Raw genomic sequence first — 20,333 nt, 5'->3', positions numbered from 1 at the left:
GGCCTTACTTTGCTCCAGGTTTTTCATCTCCACTGCTAGTGAAACAAATTGATTGATAGCAATTAGTCTTATTAATAGCACAAATGCAACCCTTACACTGAATGAGTTCTGCAGGCTCTGACTGATTGAATTTGTGCCTTTCGAGGTTAATCAAATATTTCAAAGGAAGGTGATGGTGAATAGTAAAATTCTTTGAGTCTATCAGTATTCTGAACAGCTGTTTCTAGCTGTGCAAATTCACTTGAGCTGATGTGCATAGTATTACATGAGATATTTATTGCCCAAGTAGGTTTCTTTTTGTAAATGCAGTCTTCTTGCAATTAGTAAAGCTCTTAGTAGGTGCTTTTGCAGGAAGCAATTTCCTTCACAGAAATACCAAAGTCAATTCACAAAGGAAATTTAACATTTGAGGGAGATATGAAAGAAAATGCCCAGCCTGATGCTTGTAATTGCACTAAATAATTCTTTTTGTGTATTTTTAATTTAGGTATTTCTGAATTTCATCCCAGTAACTATAAACAGATCTTTCTAAAGGTATTATATGGGATTTTTCTGATCTCGAAAATGCTATTTCATAATATGTCTTTAAATCACAGAAGTATGTCAAAGTATATTTCAAAATAAACAGTTTATTCAATAACTTCTAAGATAAAAAAATTACATTTCCTAGATAAGAATGTGTGAAAGTGTTCCCTTGGTGACAACTCAGAAGTATGACATCTTAAGGATTATAAGGGTGGAATCTAAGAAAAGTCATTTTTGATTAGAGGTACATTTGCTGTGGTGGTGCAGGTGATTTTGTAGAGGAAAAGCTGCACTTATTTAACTCAGCCCAGAGTTTAGAAGGCAGAATTCCACATGACTAATAAATTGTGATATTTTGAGGAAATATTCCCTAATTGCAAGTAGCATTTCTGCTTTTGATAGTCAGCTTTCTGAAATGAAGTGGTACCATGTAATGATGCTCAGAAGCTCTTTTCCAATACAACTGCTTTGGCCAGACCAGAGCTGTGACCTCAAAAATGCAATTGGCTGGCCTCGTGCCCACGCCAGGGCTGGATGTGGGATTGGTGAGGATATTTGCCTCCCTTGTTTATATTCTGAGTTGAGGACCAGCAGATGGGTCCGTCTTTATCTTAGAGGGAAAAATTCCAGCCAGCCAGGTGAGAGGAGAGCTGAGGGCTCTCTTCCCATTTATCAAGGATTGCACTGAAATGACATTTTTTACTTTTAGTAAGTAGAAGTAATAATTTTATTAATCTCATTCTGCTTACTTTTTTTTAATAAGCAATAAAAATTATAAATAATTAAAGAGCCAAATAAGCCATGTGCTGGTGGGTTATTAATGCAGGCCCAGGGCACATTGTACGTTGTGCTCCTGAAGGCAAATTGACTTTAATCAAGGCCCCTGCATTAATTACTTAGTCATTCTAGCCATTTTCCTTGCTATGACAGTATTATTTTTTTGTTGTTGTTGCATTTTGCTTCACATGAGCAAACTCTTCTATTTCGGGGACAAAAAAAAACAAACCTAAAAAGTCTGCACTATAGATTTTCATTTAATTAAATGTACTGAGGTTGAGGCGGTTGCAATCCCCAGCCACAACACATGGCTTTTGAGCCTTGGTGCACAGAATTTCAGGTTTCTGGAGCCTCTCAGTCCATTTGGAGAGTTTTCATGTCCACTCCATGATGGATGAAATGTGGTAGAAGATTTCTGCCTGAAGTTGTATAAGCCAAGAAAAGAGGAGCCAGGTTGTCTTTAAATTTGTACCTGAAGATTTCATATTATTCTCTTTACTGTTGCTGCTCAGTCTTGGTCCTCCCTGAAGGCTCCAGAGCAGCTGGAATGGAGCCTTAGATGGTCAGTGGGGATCTGGTGTAAACACAAACCTCATTTAAGTTTGGTGTTGAAAGTTTAAGTTGCAAAGGCCTTGGCTTGTCCTTGCACTGGGCCCTGAATTCCCTCCAGGCTGAGAAATCCAGACTCTCTTAAACCGAAGTACTGCCTTAGCCACAGGGAAATGTGCTCCTTCAAGCCTTGCATGAAGACACAAAACTTGATTTTTATGTTTTGAGGTAGCAACAAAGCATCACCTCTGACCAGCTGGGCCCTCCCCAGTATCTGTGACTGGGCACAAGTGAGGTGAGTGTGTAACAAACATGTGACTCCTGTGGAACATTATTCTTCCTTGCTGTGGGATGTGAGGCTTCCTGTTCATTTTGATAGCTTGGATTGAGATCTTTGAAAAATCAGATCGGCAGTGTATTGATTTCATATTTTTTTAACCATAAAATATTTTGTTTATAGTGCGGGCCAATGGCCACTGCTTTTTCTGAGATACCTTCATATATATATGTTTATATATGTATGTGTATATGTGTGTATGCATCTAAGTGATGCAGCACAGATAGTAATCTTCCTTGTAAACTCTCAGGTCACTGCTCTTATTTAATATATTATTCTGATCCCCTTGAAGAGTATGACAGGGAGCTGGACAGATTAGCTTTCAGTGTGGCAGCCTGATACAGCCTTAATTAATTTGAAAAGAGAGGAAACGTATGAAACTACTTTAAACTCATTAAAACTCAACTCCCAGTGCAGCAACCAGGCTAGAAATAGCAGCTCCAGCTTTTGAAGAAACTGAGGCATTTCCCTTATTTCCTTTGGTCACTAAACTGGGATGTCATTGTGGCTTGAAGGCACCACTAGTGCCACTGGTGTTTCTCTTCTCCATGCAGTGTTGGCAAGGGATGGTTTATATCCAAAAAGTTGCTGCTGCTTTGCTTCTTTTTTTTTTCCTTGTAAAATTGTCCCATTGCTCACGAATCTCACAGCTAGATTCTTTTTTTTTTAATTCAGTTTAATTACATTTGAGAAACTGAAGGGAAGCTAAGAGGAATGACTTTCAGGAAAGCATGTTTAGGTGGGCTCAGTATTCATAGCTGAGGTCTCAGTACCTGCAGAGAAACATCTGGCCATTTAATTAGGTGCTTAACCAAGAATTTAGCTCCTTTGAACACCTAGCTCTAAATTCACATAACATGCTAGTCTTCATAATTTTGTTTTAACTCACAAGGCAATTTTGTGAGACTTTTCTCTTCCTCCTTTCTCTCTCATAGCTGTCCTCAGCATTCAGAGGCAGTGGAGCTGTCCAAGTTTTATTGTACGTAAGACTAAGTGGGGAGATGTTGGCACTAAGGGAATGTTACCTGTCTGAAACAGGTTCTACTGCTGAAACCTATTATTGCTGTCAGGAGCTTGGAATAAGCAAGGCCTGGAGTCCATCTAAAGAGTCTCTTAAAGAAAGGTTAAAAGGCAAAGCATTTAGAGTTGTAGCTAAAACAAGAATAAAATTCCCTCTGCCCTGTGAACTCACCCGTGGAATTGTGATGCAGTACAAAGAACCTTTCCTTCCTCCCTGCAAGCACTAGGATTGCTTCACTTTAGATGGCACTAGCTAATTTGGGAAGAACAGAAACTGTGGAATACTCTGTAAGTAAAAATGGGAGTCTAGTTCAAAATTAGTAGGAGTCAGGATCTTACCAGCTGCATCCGAGGGCAGATCAAAGATAGTGCAGAGGAGAAAAATAATTTCTCTGTCATGAAGACAGACTGAAACTCAGTGAAGCGGCTCAGAGAGAACTAGAGCAGTGGATAATTATCCTGGAGCAAAGATATAAATGTAGGAATGATGAGAAAAGTTTCCATGGGCTGTGATACCAATAAAGATTTAAAGTATTTAAGCAATATGTGATGACAGGCGGTGCATATCCAGAGAAATAGAGCACGCCTCGGGTAATGCTGTAAAGTGTCTTGACAGCAGGTTCACATTTTAGATTCCTCCAAGTCTTACACCTTTATCTACCAATCTCAAGTGATTTTAATCATAAAAAAAGCACTGCCCAAAGTGTCCTGCAAAGGAGCTTGAGACAAGTGATTAGAATGGAGAATCTGCCACTCTGCCTCCTGTGCTCTGCTTCTGTTGCCAGCCTAAAATGTACTTTACCTTTACACTTAAAAAAATTATTTCCTGCGGTGCACCTGTTTGATTATTCCAGCCAGCCAGGAGAAAATGCCTGCACAGTTTGGTTTCAGCCTGCATAAGAGCAGAATGTATGACATGGTTTCCATAGGCCAAGAATGTATTTGAATGTTAGAGCTGCACCACAGTTTCCAAGGGCAGAATCAAGGAAGAGAAAAGCAAATATTATTTTGGGAGTATCAGGTTAAGTAAAATCAGATTCTTTATGGGAAAGTGTTTTGAAGATGGTTTATATCCAAAAAGATGCTGCTGCTTTGCTTCTTTTTTTTTTTTTTTCCAAGAGAAAGAACATGGAAGACCATCTAGAAATAAAGCAGAAATGTGCTCAGAATCTAAGTTTCTTCTGCAGAAAGGACTTAACTCAGCCTGTGCCTGATCCATGGCCCTGGCTGCTCTGCCAGCAGCACTGACACACACAGACTAACAAGAGAGTGTCCATCTCTCATTACAATTCCTTAGGAATTGGAACCTGCCTGGGCTCTGAGCTTTCTTTGAAGGCCTATAACCCAAAACTTGTTTCCCCCCACACCCTGAAATCTTACCCTGTGCTGCTGCTTCCAGACATCTCACAGGTAGCCACAATGCAAATTGAAAAGCCTCCTCTCAGTGCTGTGCTGGTTTAATTGCTAAATGAAGACAAGCACCTGACAAAACTGTTAGCACCATGACTCGTACCAGATGCACAGATGCTTATTCATTCAGAAGAGACAGGATTTGTAATTAGCTGTGGGTTTGACTGTGTGGGCTGCTCAAGCAAGCGTCTGTCTCAGAATGGCTTTGCATAAAAATCAAGCCCTGCTCCTAACGGCTGAAAATCTTTGATGCAGCCCAGAGAATTTACCCAGGCTTCTGATGGATATTTTGTCAGCTGGGCCTGATTTTGCTTGACTCCTGTTCTGTGGCTGATTTGGGGTAAATGTTGCTCCATATGGGCAAAGAGGGCTCTTTGGTATGTACAGCCAGTGATCTGGACATGTGTAAAAATAATTTTTTCATGTGGATGGTTGCAAATCATACACCAAACCACAGTCCGGACCCTGCACTTTGAACTTGATACTGGTGTTAAACAGAGTGATGCTCAAACCAGGATTTAGGCAAATATTAAGCAAAGGGTGAGGTTTAGCTGAATATTAATTTGCAGTCTTTGCATGAAAAGTGCATGCAAAATTCTGGAAAAATCTTGCATGGTTTCCTGAGTTTGATCTTTTTCATGCAACAACATTTAAAAGATAGCAATGAATCATGTTTTTGTAACTTTGTCTGTAGCAGGGGGAAAATGTTAGATCTGCTTTAAAAGAAAAAGAAAACTCATAAGACATGGCTCCCTTAGAGTTCTCTCCACTTTACTAGAGTTCTCACAGCCTGGTGAACACTTAATAATAGACAAATTGGTAAGTGAATTGGATAGAGATCCTTTCATTGACATCCAGAAAAGCATTAAAAAGCCTCCCTACTTTATACTGTAATAAAAACATCAATGGAGATACAGAGGCACTGCAAAATGTATCTAAAATAGGGTAGACTGATCCACCTCCCTTTTCTGAGTTTCCAAGGAACCTGTATCTTCACATGAATATTTTACAGCTGTTTTGACAGCCAGTGCATAAACATACAGAATAAATACAGTCATCAACTAAAGAGTATCTCTAGACATTGTCATTTTCATTTAAGCTTGCTGATGATATACAAAATAATCACAGAAATATATTTATTCCAAGTAATGATTGTTGCTATGGTATATTAGAAGATTAAAAGCATAAACTCCCTCATGTGGGGAAAAGACTGTAATATGCAAATACTTCAGACAAGTGGGAAAAGCTGTCACTCTGTTGGCCAGTGAAAATGCTTCACCAGAAAGGTGTTGTCTTCAGATGCCTGATTGCACATACAGAGGGAGCTCCAGGTGCTGTGTCATCTCTAGAATGCAGTCCTGAATGGTTTGTGCTTGTTGCCACCTTCCAGATATTACTGCAAGGCTTCATTTTATGAATTACTTCTTGTTGTATCAAGAATGCTCAGAAATTCTTACTTGTATTGCTAACCCGCTAATAATGAAACAGTGCAGACTACTACAGAAGATTCTGACACTTCTAATTAATATCTCAGGTATAAACAATTACTCCCTAAAAATGTATGGGTGTATTTAATGCTGAAAGGATTTTCTGTAAAGTTGGGACTTTGAGGAGCACAGTCACGACAGCAAAGGACAGCTGTTTTCAGCTAGTATACATACATATATATATATATATATATGTATACTAGCTGAAAAGAGCTAGTATATATCTATATCTATATGCATTTTTCATCTTTTTGATTGTAAGAAAACAGTGTTTTGAGAAGGCTTCCATAACAAAGTAAGGAAAGGTGCATGGGATCCAAAGACCCCACATTTGTTCTGACCAGATAGAGTCGTTTACAACGTTGGCACATAACAGCATGAGTTAGTGTATAACTCTCAGGAGATCTGGGGGTATTGTTCTGTCTCCAAAACATTATTAACATTATTATAAGAAGTCTGGCTATGTTTTCCCAGTTACAACAAATGTCTGCTACAAAAAAAAGCCAAATATATTCATACTATGCTCTAAATAGTTGAGAAAATCCATATAAATTGTACTAAATAATTTTTAATGCCCTACCAGCTTTTTCTACAACATTTACCCCAACAATGCAAAACCAACATGGATTAAGTCTCCATATGAGCAAATGCACCTTTATAGGAGAGGGGAAAAATCTAGAGCTGCTTGCATGCCACTAAGAACATAAATCAGGCTCTCATGAATAATTTAAGATGACAAATCACCCTGACTTTTAGCTGGCTGTGGGCACACAGAGACCTTCCTCTGCATTACAGGAGCTGCAGGCTGTAACTTGTTCTGTGGCAGATTTTCCTGTGTGTCCTTTCCTGAGGTTTGTCTTATTCCTTCCTGAGGGAAGCTCTCTTCCCCATTTCCGTGTGCTGATGGGGATAGGGATAGTCTGGAGCAGGGGTACAGATTCCTGTGAATTTCTCCTGCACCTGGAACAACTCTTAAAAAGGAGTGTGAGCTCAGGAAGCAATTGCTTTTAAAAACCATCTCCACCCTGAATGGAAAAGATTTTCATTTCCATCTTTTTAATGCTTATTCCTGTGCTATTTATAAGAACTTGTTTTGCAATCCCAGTATTTTATTAGCCATAATTACTCCAAAATGAGCATCATTGCCTTTTACGTGGGCTATATAACACACACACAGCAGAACATACTGAGCTACTTCTGCAGTGAAGCTGTACTGGGGAAGCTGATGTGGTGTTTGGAAATTGGAGATCACATAACTGGGATTTTTATCCCCTTCATCTCATTTCCAGCACAATGGCCGGGATTTTCAGTATATCCACTAATATTTCTACCAGACACAACATGATGAATAAAAGATCAAGTAGTGGTTTTTAAATTGCTGTATAGTATTTATTATTCATTTAAAGAAAAAACTGTAATCTTCCCATTTTGTTTTGGTAGAGGATCATGTGGTTGTGGCTTACTTTTATTTTTCAGAATATTTCAAGTTTTATACTCCTATAAAGCACTTAAGCTCAGTGCTTATGATGAAAATACCTGTACATGAAACATATATTTTTTTTATCATAGAGGTCTTTAGATGAGAAAAGACCTTTGAGATCAAGTCAAATTATTACTCAGCACTGCCAGATCCACCACTAAACCATGCTCTTAAATCCCTCATCTACACATATTTTAAATAACTCCAGAGTTGGTCACAAAGTTTGTTAAAGCCAAAGAACATTTCTTACCCATAAAATGAATAAGGAATATTATTTAAATTTCACATATTATTTTGGAAGTCTTAGCAGTACACTGAGAGGAAAGCAAGGTGTTTGTGTATCCATGGCATCAGCTCTGCTACACAACCTGCTCCAGCCTCAGGGCCACCTCCTGTGCTCCTCCCAGCCTTGACCTCCCTAATATCTGCTCCTTGGAGACAAGAAGGAGAAAGTGATTGTTGCAGCAACATTTCACCTTTAACTCCATATTTGCATTTTTACAGCAGAAAACTGTCATTGATTTTCAATGATTAAATGAAAAGGGTTGAAGCCCAGTAAAGGTTTGGGAGGAAAAATAAATTAAGTAGTTGTAGAAGAATGAAGGTCAAGTTTGGAATGATGGACAAGTAGATTGGAATGATGGACAAGTAGATTTTATTTCTTTTTTTTAAAATTATTATTACTATTATTATATACGTAGGACAGTTTTGGAAGTGTTCTGTGTGCATTGACCAGGGTGGCATCTGAACTGGGCAGTACCTGACAAGGCAAGAGAGGAGAAAAGGTGTTTGATGCAAGGTAACACAATGCTCATGGTTATCCCATATGTGGCAGGCTCATCCCCTTCCCCTGGAATGCCTGGCTGTGGCTAGGAACAGCCCAGAGCACTACCCAGCCCTTTGGTCTGATTTGCTCTAACAGTTTCTAGAGCTGCAGGTGAGAATTTTGCACTTATTTTGCATATATTCAGCAGGCAGTTGACCTACGCATAAAATCATCTTCTGAAATGTGATTTTTAGATCTTAAGCATCTTACTGTAATTACAAGCTTCTGACAGAAGGATTAAAAAAAATAATAGAACCACTGGATGCATTTGGGGGCACTAATATAATAGCATGAGGTTGATATTAAATGCACAAACATATTAGTAAACTGAAAGCTTTAATTCTTCAGTTGGATAGCACAATCTGTTATCCTAAATTAAATTTCCAAAGGAGTATTTTTTTCAGATATTACATACTTCATAGCTGACAGGGACACTATCTAATTAGCTATTTATATGCAAGGCATACCAGGGGATAATTAGAAACATGGATTATGCAAAGGCAATCAGACTGGCAGAGGGCAGAGGAAGATAACATATTAAATCAAATTTGTATATATGCTTATACAGTTTATCATGTGTCATTTGGCTGTATTACCTTAATGCTTCATTTAATATGTTGTTACACATATTACTGTAATCCTGTAATTTATAAATTAAACATGGGCTCTCCTAAAAACAGCATCTATTGGCCCAATGAGTCAGATCAGCCTGCAGAAAAAGGCTCAATTAAGGTACAAATATATCCTGCCCCTTGGGAGATGGCCCTGCACACCTCAGTTTCCATTTGTCTCAGGTCACACAGGGGCTCTGTGGGTTCCTGCTGATCTTCTCTCCTCCTCAAGATCTGCATTTCCAGAGAGATGGTGAAATGAGGGGGGTGGTTGTCTCTGGTCCAGGCAAGGAGAGGGGGAATGGGAAAATGTTCTTTTCTTAGTCAGGAAGAGAAGAAAAACAACATGTCTGAGTTCAAGCAGGTGAGGAAAGATGTGTGTTTGCTGTATAAAGATACAGATACGTCCTATGATTAATGGGAGAGGCAGGTCCTAAACCAGCTGGATCTCTCTGTGATGGTTTGGAATTTGTCAGTTTTTTATCCTGGACTGTAACAGAAAGTTTAAAGGGCTTGTTCAGCCAGGTGGTGACCAAAGAAATGACAGGCAGAAAGTCTTTCACATCTGCAAATAGATATGTTTTACCCACTTGGTGGCCACCTCAGTCAAACAAATGTTTTAAACAGAGCTGTTCAGCTGATGTTAGGCCTATAACAAATATGCATATACTGACGCAAATCAAGAGAAGTTTTTCCAAACTTTTTAAAATTTGGCAAATTTTACTGTTTCCGTTGGCAAGTCAAAAACAGAATCAGGAACAGCTTCTGAAATCTAGATGATGCTCCTACTGCTGGGTTAAAAGACTGTGTCTAATCTGCTTTTACTGCATTTATTAAACATTCAGAAGTTGTCTCTCCAGTTTACAGTGAAAGTGGGGCCAATTCTTTTAAGGTCTAATTGTAGGAAAATCATGTAACAAAAGCAAAGGACATCAAGGGATATAAGTAATTGTGTCTACAGCACACATGAGACTAGTGATTCTTTATCTGGGAGGAAAGAAGAATCTGTATTATTCTTTGTCCTGAATGACACTTGAGGTAAACAATGAAAGAAAATGCATTTTAGGTTGATTCAGTCCATTTCTTCAGAGGAATTCCTGCTGTTTCCTTTCATTTTCTTCTGATAATTTTGGGCTAAGCACTTAGGGATCATTAGTACTGGGTCTTGGGTAGCTGCCAGCAGATTTTTTTTCTCAGAAAGAGCTGATGTGCTCATGGAGGAGTGTAGATATGTCTGACATTCAAATTCCATTTGAAGAATTCAAAATATTTTCCTCCTTACGTCTGAATAGTTCTAATCTACAGTGACTTCTGACTCTATGTAGATATATGTGAATTTGGGTGAGGGACAGCAGAGGTTCCCCTGTGCAACTTGAAATTCCTCTGATAGTGCTCATCCTCCAGCAGATTTCTCATGGGAATTGATGGCATGCTGCTTCTGACACAGTGAGCTTCCAAATCATCACAAACTCTCCTTTTATTCATGCTCTAGTCCTAACTTAAATAATATGACTGGCATATGAATGTTGGCATAGCTGAATACAGAATTTACCTCCTGGACTTTAGTATGCTTTTAATATTTATTCATTGGTCTGTTCTAGAAGAATATTTGTCATCCTAACTGGATTTCTGGATGGATATCAATGGATCATTAGTTTTAATTATAATATATCAATGTCATGCTGGTACAATTTCTATCTACTGAAATTAATGTCAGTGATATACAGTACTGCCATCACTAAATTCTTCATGATAGCTATAAATACCAAAACCTGTTTTCTTTATGTTATTCACAGATTGATTTATCCAGCACAGTCCAATCAAAGAGGCACCATTTAAAAAGTGATTTCATGGTAATGGTGGATGAGGTGCAGCTGTACTGGCCCATCCAGCTCTGAGAGGGGAACACCTGACGTGGCAAGTAATATATAGATGATGTGTTGTGGATAAAGGATTGGACTGGGAATCAGGAAATTGAGTTTCGTTACTGATGCTGCCACTGCATTGTAGATTATCACTTTTAAAATCAATTGCATCTCAGCATCTTTATTTGTCAAGTTGCTTTCTGCGTGAACTGGCTTGATATAAGCAAGAAAGCTGCTTTATAATATATATTTGTGGTTGTTAATAATAGTGTGTTTTCTGTCAAGTTTGTTTGACTGGATCAGGCCTAGGGACATCTGTAACTTCTGAGGAGAAGCCATAGACATGGAGTTGCCTGAATGTCTGTAGTGATTGCCCTCAGCTAAGACAAGCTTAAATTAAACTATCCCAACCAATTTCTCTTCTGCACATGACAGCACCAGCAAATGTCAAAACAAATAGGTTTAGTTGGTAACCACTGACAGACAAATCAAAACTGATTAAGAGTACAATAAGTCTTTTATGTTACTGCCTCAGACGTGGGCCACATTTATTTGATTTCATAATAATAATAGTATCAAGGTTAATAGTTTGGATGAAAGGAAAGTAACCAGTATTTTACTGTTTTGAGAAAGTGTTTCTGAATCCATTCAGTGCCCACTTGCAGTGACACCAGAGTTAAACCCCTGTGCAACAACAAAATTACAAGTTTTCTTTTGCAGGTAAAAAAAAAGGTTATTTTGAAACCTGATTTACTATAAAGTCCCATGGCATCTAGTCTAAACACAGATTCTTTGTAACTGATGATTTTGTTGTTTTTGAATTTTCTTGCTCATAGTTTTTTTCTCCTGAAGACTAATTAATTTTAATATGCTCTGTAAGAATAATTTTATGTCCTCCATTAATGAAATCTTCACTTGGATAGCTCAGAATATTCAAATCACTTTGGCAGCTACAAATATAGAACAAGGTATAATTGTAGTCATGTTTATTTCCTGAGTCTTCTTGGGAGAAATGCAGGTTTTCTTTGCTGAGGTATGCTCTCAATAAATATTTTTTGTTGTTGGTTTTTTGGGGTTTTTTTGCAGTACATGAAGTTATTGGAAACATCTCTAGCTTTGCCTTTCAAAGTTTCACAAAAGATTCAGGCACAGTGACTGTGAAAAATGTTGATGTACAAAGAGTCTGTGACTGTGCTTGCTCCTTGTCCCACTGTGTGAGAAACCCCATCCCTCCTCCTGGTCCAGGACTGGTTCTAACTCTGCTGATACTGGAAATGTGACTGGTTCCAAGTCTGCTGATACTGGAAATGTGACTGGTTCTAACTTCATGTTGCTTGGGACCAGCATTTGTCTGACAACTGTTACTACAGACCAAGCCAGGAAAAACAGGTCAGAACCACGACACTCATTCCTGTTATATGCTTTATTCCTTCACTTCTATCTACAAAATATCCTCTCTATTCCATCACATTAATCATGTGTAGATGTACTTTGTTATGATCAGTAATCTAGTACTTCAGACACCAAATTATTTAGAGCAAGGAGAGTTGGCATTTCTTACTGGCAAATGGAATTTCCTGCTGTTTTCTTCCTCTTCTGCTTATGTGAAATATTACAGCTTCATAGATGGTAAATTAAATGTGAAATACAATTTGGCATCTAAACCATGAAGTCTATTTCTGTCCTAAGAGCAAACCTTTGTGAGCTGGCTGTATGGAGAGCTGTACAGGATGATAAATCCCATTTTAGTGTGTCATCACTAATGGTTCACCATAACTCCTTTATGAAAGTTTAGGATTTTTATAAGTGCTCTAAAAAGAAATATCTTTTTATACAGCTAGTTAAGTTAAGCCTAGGAGCACCTTTAATTAGCTCATGCTGTTTTTTATTTTCCTTTATGTATTTTTTCATGTAGCAATGTGAACATGCACCTACTAGTTTAGGTGACCAAAGTGTGAAGTGCTTGGTTGCCACGGTTTTTGATCACAATATTACCATGGGAAAAACCCACAACTCCTTCTTAAAAACAGAGCACAAACCAGGTACAACTGGAGAGTGATAACTTGTATAAGGTGATCCCACAATCTTCTACCTGAATCTGATTGTATAGGAAGAATAAAACCTAACCAGAGTGGATTTTTGACATCACAAAGTGCATTTCAACTTTTTGCTGCTGTGGCTTCCATAGAGCTGTTAGTGAGGCAACCTCAGGCATTGCCCCACATTCTTAGGCACACATGGAAAGGAACATCATGAAAGCCCAAAACATGAATATTAATTTGTTGAGGAAAAAAAACTACAACACCTAAACCAGAAACCTTGGGGCCACAACAACACCTATAAACCATAAATAATATTCACAATGAAAGGGGTGTCCTTCTTGAGGAAGATATAATTGAAGCACAGTTAGACTTGATGATCTTAAATTTCTTTCTTGGTCTAAGTGATTCTATTATTCTGTGTCTTAGTGGTTGAAAATCAAGCACACAGTCCTCTGGTGATGAACTCACCCACAAATACATTTGCTGTTACAGCAAAAGAACTGCTTAAAATTATGTCTGTCCATGCACAAAAATGTCAGTGGGTGTTTGAATCAACAGGAACATTTAGAATTGCTGTAAAGTACACAGCCATTGTGTCTGGGTGGATCACAGCAGACTTGAGCCACAGAGGTCTCAGTAACGTGCAGAAATCCTGAGCTATCTAATCAGTGGTAGAAATGATTTTTCTTTAGCCAGTGTTTATTTTGTCATTATTTTCTCAGCCTCCTTAAATACATGTCAGTATTGACCATTAGAGAGATAAAAGAGCCTGAGTAGATCAGTATCAGGCTGGAATGATGTCTTCAGTCTTTCAAAAGAGAGAGATTAAACCTCTCTGCTGGCTCATTCATGTGGTAAATATGATGAAGAAGGAAAGCAGAAAGTTTTATATAAAATTGATAGTATTTCCAGAACAGAAAAACATGGGAGTTACTGCATTGGATCAGTGCAGTGTCTATGCAGCCCATAGCTGTCACAGAAAGGGTTTGTATCACAGGCAAACACAAACAAAAGACAATTACAGTCTAAGGAGCTCTAGGGGGAAAGTGTTTCCCATCTTCAAAGACAGGAGAAGATCTATAAACCTTCCCTGCAGCACAGGAGTTTATATGCCCTCTAAAGCATTTAAGGGATAAGGTTTTTGGTTTGAATTTATTATCACAACACTAGATATTACTGATATTCTTGTAAATGCCTAATCTCTGTAACTCCTCATTCACTTATGGACTCAGAGATGCACTGAGTCAAGAAATTCTCTGGTTTGACTGTTCATTTTTTGCCATCAGTCTAAGAATGACTCTTGGAGTCATTCTGGAATCTGCTGGAAAGAAGTGAACTCATCAGCTTTGTTCCTGCTCTGCAAAATGGGACCAGTAGCTCAGTCACTGCAATAGTGTTCCTCAGAATATCCACATCCTCCATGCATCTCCCACGTTGATTCCTAGGCTCTGGATCCACCCAGAGGTGGAGGGAAGGAGTGTCACTCCTGAATTTACACCTGGGTCAGTGGCATTGCAAGGAACGCTGCCTTGCTCACACACCTGCCCTTAGACCCAGGTCTCTGCCAAGGGATGAACATGACAAAAAACACAACTTGTCCAGTCGTGTGCAGCAACAAAGGACTGCTTTGTGGTTCTTTAATCTCTTTTATACTGTATATGAAATTATCAGGATGAGGAAGAGCAGTGAATATGATGCTGATAGATTGCTAATAGTCAATGTGTATCACATCAAACAAATGTAACTAGGGAGAGTCAAGGGAGTATCTTTTTTTATTCATGTTCTTACTAGCTGCCTAAACGTGATTGTTATACTGAATTGCAGATTGATATTTCCTGGCAATATATTTACATTAAAGGAATTTAAAACAAAAACTTTTGCCAGGAAAATTCTCAGTGCCCAAGACTGTGTTCACATTCATTTTATCTCTTTCTCTTGTGACTGAATGGGTTACTCCAGCCTTGCTTACAGCAATTGATTGGTGACTCTCCTCCCTTTGCAGGGATGGAACATTAGAAGCCGTGTAAAATGGAAGAAGCTTTTGGAGTGTCAAACAGGCATGAAACAGAAATCTAGTCTGTGATTTGAAGGCTGCTGCAGGTGTTTAACCATCTGTATCTCTCCAAGAAGTGAACGTTGCTAAGTGACCAGTACTACTTATCCAATACTGAATCAACCAAACTGTTTATTCCTGCCTCTTTCTGTTGCTGAGACCAGTTGGGTCCCAAATATGGTCTGTGAGTCATGATGCACTCCAGCCAAAACTGTGCTTGGCACACCACTCCAGCCAATAGTTCCCCCATAGATTTTCTTGGAGGTTGCTGTGAAATTCATGGCAAGCATAGCTGGCTCTCATTATGCTAAACAGTCCTTCCACAAACACCTGAAGGCAGCAAATGGCTCAGTATGGGATGTCAGTGAGGGAGCTGTGTTCTGTGCTTCCCCCTGGGAAGTGTGTGATGATGTGCTGTTGCCAACCAGCAAAGGCTGTTTTGTCAAGGAATATTGATAGAGAAAGGTCTGACCTGTTCACCATCAGCTCCATCCATATTATAAATGCTAAGGAATACAGCTGCAATAAGAGCTTTATATCTGTATTCCCAATGTCACAGCATGCATTACAGGAGTGCTTTGCATTGGCAGTCGAGTGCAGTACACAAATGAAGAAGAAATGAGCATCTGACTCTGCTCCAAGCTGTGCCATGGACAAACGACCTTATGCTCTGCATGGGGAGTAGGAATGTAACAACACCTGCCTTGCCAGAGCAGCTTGAGAAGCTGTGTAAAGAGTAGAACATCAATGCCCCTGCCTGGTAACATCCAACATGGGTTTGCTTTATAAAACTATAATAATCATGTATCTATATTTTTATGAGGTGATAAGGTGTACCTTTCCCATCAAGTGACTGTAAAAGCTGATGTAATGGAGTTCAGGATTTCTTCTCTTTCTGTGCAGTTTTGAGTGAGGATTTTTTTTTTATCACTTTGCAGTGCATTGGGGGATTGTCTTTAAACTGGAGGTGCAGGTATTTACAGTGCAAACCAGGTTTCAGTTATTCAGAGAGGATATAGGTGTGCTCTATGGGAAAGATCTTGTGTAGCAGTGGGGTTTGGGAAAGAATTAGGGCTGGGATGAGTGAGCTGGGGCATTCTGGAGAAGATGGAGTTGAAGACAGCCCCAGGAACGAGTTACATCCTCATGCAAGGAATGCTGATTTCCATTCTTTAAGCTGGAATCATACAATATACATTCTTAGCCTGTGTTCAACCTGTCATGAGGCTATTTGGTAATTGCACTTGTCAGTTATTCCAACCTGTCATTTATTAACCTACTAGGTCCATTTCCAGCCTGGTTTGGTGAGGCACATTTGGGGTTATGCTCAAGTGCTTTAAATTAACAGCTTCTCATAAGAGACTCCTGAATTTTCTTGAAGTTGTAGCCTCTCTTCTTGATTTTGTCCAATTGCTTCCATGCATGTTCTTTTCCCTTAATATTTTTTCAGTCTCCTAGTGTTTATATCATTTAGCAGACTACTTAGTATTCACATGAAGTGCCTATAAAGAATATGGCTGATGTGGGAGTATCCTCTAATAAAATATACTAGACAAGGAGAACTCTGACAAGTGTGCAAAACAAGAGTGGTGGACTTACAATCTCTAATTATGAAAAACAGTAGAAAGTAGATTATAGGAGCCACTGTACCTCAGACCCCAAATGGTGACTTTGTATGGAGATTTGCTAAGTATTTTGAAGATTGAACCTCCCACAGTGGCTGTCTGTAACCTCCACCAGAGCAGAGGGGAGTTCACCCTCTCTCCAGCATCAAAATAACATTTGCCCCTCAGGCTCATACCCTGCAGAAAGTGCCAGAGTGGGCAGCATGTGGTTGAGAGTGCAACATGCTGAACCCTGAGAGCAAAGCACGAGGCAGCCTCCTCACCCTTCAGTTAATGAGCAAATAGGGCAACATCTCCTCCAAATGCACATTATAAATCTAATTAGTGATATGTACAAAATTGATTTGCATACCAAAAGGAAGAAAAACTCCTTCAGAGAAATGCTAGAATTACTAGCTTTGGAAAAATAAAAGATTATTCTCTAAAGTAAATCACATGTTTTCTTCTGCAATTAGCTGAGTGTTTTAAATTGTTTATCCTAAGCCTTTCAACATCTTTTAAAGTATCAAGTGTCTGACTCTGTACTTGGCATCAAAATACAGCTTGCTTCAAATCAAAAGAGTTTTAAGATTCTGTTTAGATCCACCAAGTTGTTCCGATTAAGCAAATCTTTAGGCTGATGTTATGTCAAGATAAACTGGCAAAAACCAAACCAATACACTTATTTTTTATATTCCTCTATTTTATACAGCATACAAGGACAGAAAATCTGTCATTTTGTATGTCCATGAGGTATCAAACACCTTTTTATAATTCATAAATAATCAATAGTAGGAGTACTTGTTAAAGTTGCATTTGCAAGCAGAAATCCTTGGCATTCACATCATGTCTTGCATGACTAAGTGCTTTAGAGATTTTAATTAGAGTTGATTTGAATCAGTGAAACAATATAGAGAGAGATCTGTTTAACAGTCCACAGTGAATAATGATAATACTAAAATTGTACATACCGGTATTTCAAATTGCATTTGTAGGAATTACATTCATGGTCCATGGCTATTAATAGTCTTTACTGGACTGAACACTGCTCTGAGTTCCAGTTCTATGTCATTAAAACCTGTCACTGAAAATAAGTGGTTTTAGATCTGTAGCTGTTTGTTTTATGCTCAAAGAGCTATGGAATGTTTAACATATGTTGGAATAAGTAATTTGTAATCCAACAGGCATTCAGTGTTTTAAAGCAAATGTGTGGCAGAAATATGTCTAATCTAATTACAAGGAACTCAGAATTCAGCAGAACTGCAGATTCAAGCAGTAGCTCTGGAAAGATATGCAGTAAATTGCTTGAGATTTATTTTTCCTTCTAAACTTTTGGGTGTGGCTGAAGTCTGTGTGTTTGACAGCCTTGGACAGCAGGGTCCTACTCTCTGGTAAGCACTCTGGGGAGCTATTGTCATATAAATATTTAGAGGTATGACTTGATTCAAATTGTTTCAATATTAAATTCTTTCTTGAATATAGAGCTCCTTTTAAACCTTTCTTCAAACCTCACAACTGAAACTGCTGCATAGCAAGTGTGCCTCAAAATTCCCAGTGGCCAAGTTCTTCCAAAGCTTAATGGACTTTCAATAAGATGTTGTGATTTCAGAGGGAAAATGATCATTTAGCCTGTAGTATGGTAGACAAAAACTGTTTTATTTAGAAATTAGCAAGTCTGTGTGTATTCCTGTACATGTGTGTATACAATAATCCTTCAAATATCGATGAAAGCACAGTCTATCAAATGTTCCTGTTCTACCCTGCAAAATAATAATCCTCATTCCAACACAATTTCATATACAATCATTGCTTTCCCCACATATCCATCACATTTAGTATGTAGTTTCTAGTTTGAATGGAGTACTTGGGATCTGGAAATTCAGGCAAATAATTTCTATTGTTTCTCACCAATATGTCTGTGCATTGTTGCAAGAAATGTAGGCAGTTTTCTGGCAGGAAAGATCATTTTCTAGCTTTGCTAGAAAAAATTGTTGCTAGGGTATGTGACTGTTTATTCAGGGATCTCGCTGGAAGTTAATTTTATCAGATCATATCTGTGAGGAAGACTGAAGAAGACTGAGCATTTCTCTTCAAAAAGGCCAAACAAAAAGCACAAGTACCAAGCCCACCTGCATCACATCCATATTTATTTGTCACAGTGATGCCAAAGCCAGGAAGCAGCCAATGCCTGAGCCATCCATCAGCTGGACACATCATGTATTTATCATTAGCAGGAAAATGGGGATTGATGGCTGTTGAGTACAGTTATCAAGTCTTCCACTGCTCATATCTTTGTGAAAGGGAAGAACCACTTTCTCAAGTCTGTTATAATGGTGACCATGACCATGGCCTGGCTTTTGAAATGGCAGGGAAAATAACAAGATATTGCTGCTTTGCATGTTTAGGAGGCATAACCTGGCCTGTACAAAGGGAGGGAGAAAGCAAATTAGCTAAAATTAGATTGCTGTTATTCTGACTGCCTTAGCATGTCTAATCCTCCATGAACAGCATTCATTTTTATATAACAAGCTTACTGGGAAATATATGCATTAAACATGACTTTTGTCCTTCTGCAAGCAGGGGCAGTGTCCAGAGCAGAGTCTGTGCAGCAATACTATTTGTCAAAGCCACTTCTGAAGCAAAGCTCTGTATCACGTGCTATCTTTTATTTTCTCTTAGTTCTTCTTAATTCATCAAGGGAAAGTACAAGTATTTCTAAAACCATAATTACTTTACTATACATGACTACCTAAAATACATATTGTGGTGAGAATAAAGCTCGGTGGCTGGGGACTATCTAAGACCATAGGAACAGTAAACAAGCTCATCCAATATATTGTCAACAGGAGACAAATATTTATAGTGAAATGGCTTTCAGGGTAGAAACTATTGGATGCTCTTTTTTTTTATTTGTTCTCTGTCAGAGGAATGATTTAAAGTGAACCTCAACTCACATTTCAAATAATAGATGACAGGAGCTCATCCATTTCAATATAATTCATTGTACTGCATATGTATGGGGGAGATTTCAAAAGAAAACCAAGGAGTGTTATTTCCAAGTGAGCCACTACATTTTTAGATGTAGTATTTCGTCCTCACTTTCCTTCTATTAAGGTTATTGGTTTCCCTGAAGAGAAAACTGCATTTTTGTGTTGAATATTTCTCTTTGTACCTTTTTTGTCTGATGCCAGCTCAAGAGTGAGGGGTGCAGGGAATGGTTTAATATTCTTAATGTTTGACAGATTAATTTTTTTTGTTTGTTGTTTCTTTTGTTGCTCTTCTCAAGCATTAGTTTCCTACTTTATTTGCCTGGTGTACAATTCACTTTCCTGAAGAATTATCAGACCTCTGATTTCCATCCTTCCACATGTCTGAAACACAGAACTTCAATTCTCTTCAATATTATAAACCTGAAAAATTCAACTAATATCATTTATCTCTTATAGATTTCAGGGCTGGGGGTGTGTGCGGTGGGAATTTTCTTATTGATCTATTGATTTGAATCCTCAATAAAGATATCCCCTATTGAAAATGTTGCTTTGTTTCAAAATCCCAGGTCAGAGACTGAGCATAGCTGAATGCTCCCAAGCTGAGGGTGCTGGGTGCTTTCACAGCCTGATATCCTGCTTGGGACTAGAGTCTGGAGGCTGAAACTCTCATTGGAGACACATGTCCAGACTGAAATCCCAGACATGGCAGAGGATGGGTGCCTCACTTGAAGTGAGTCAGAGGCTGTTCAGGGTGGGA

At 38.6% G+C, this 20,333-nt stretch overlaps 1 long non-coding RNA gene across 2 annotated transcripts in view; it reads left to right on the top strand.

Moving 5' to 3' along the window:
• The window catches only part of LOC135284327 (uncharacterized), a 39,554-nt gene extending 19,528 nt beyond the window's left edge, over positions 1–20,026 (top strand). Inside the window, exons 1-5 of one of the 2 annotated variants that reach the window (XR_010349754.1) lie at positions 3,301–3,496; positions 8,287–8,384; positions 10,819–10,943; positions 11,974–12,276; positions 14,932–20,026. This is a non-coding gene — a long non-coding RNA (uncharacterized LOC135284327). Of the gene's footprint in view, positions 1–3,300; positions 3,497–8,286; positions 8,385–10,818; positions 10,944–11,973; positions 12,277–14,931 lie in introns of those variants that run through there. The other variant, XR_010349753.1, reaches the window with a different exon arrangement.
• The last annotated feature ends 307 nt before the right edge of the window (positions 20,027–20,333 follow it).

This window comes from Passer domesticus, chromosome 20 (assembly GCF_036417665.1).
Source record: "Passer domesticus isolate bPasDom1 chromosome 20, bPasDom1.hap1, whole genome shotgun sequence".
NCBI lineage: Eukaryota > Metazoa > Chordata > Aves > Passeriformes > Passeridae > Passer > Passer domesticus.
Note: the sequence above shows the minus strand (reverse complement) of the source record. Positions and strands in the feature narration are given on the sequence as shown.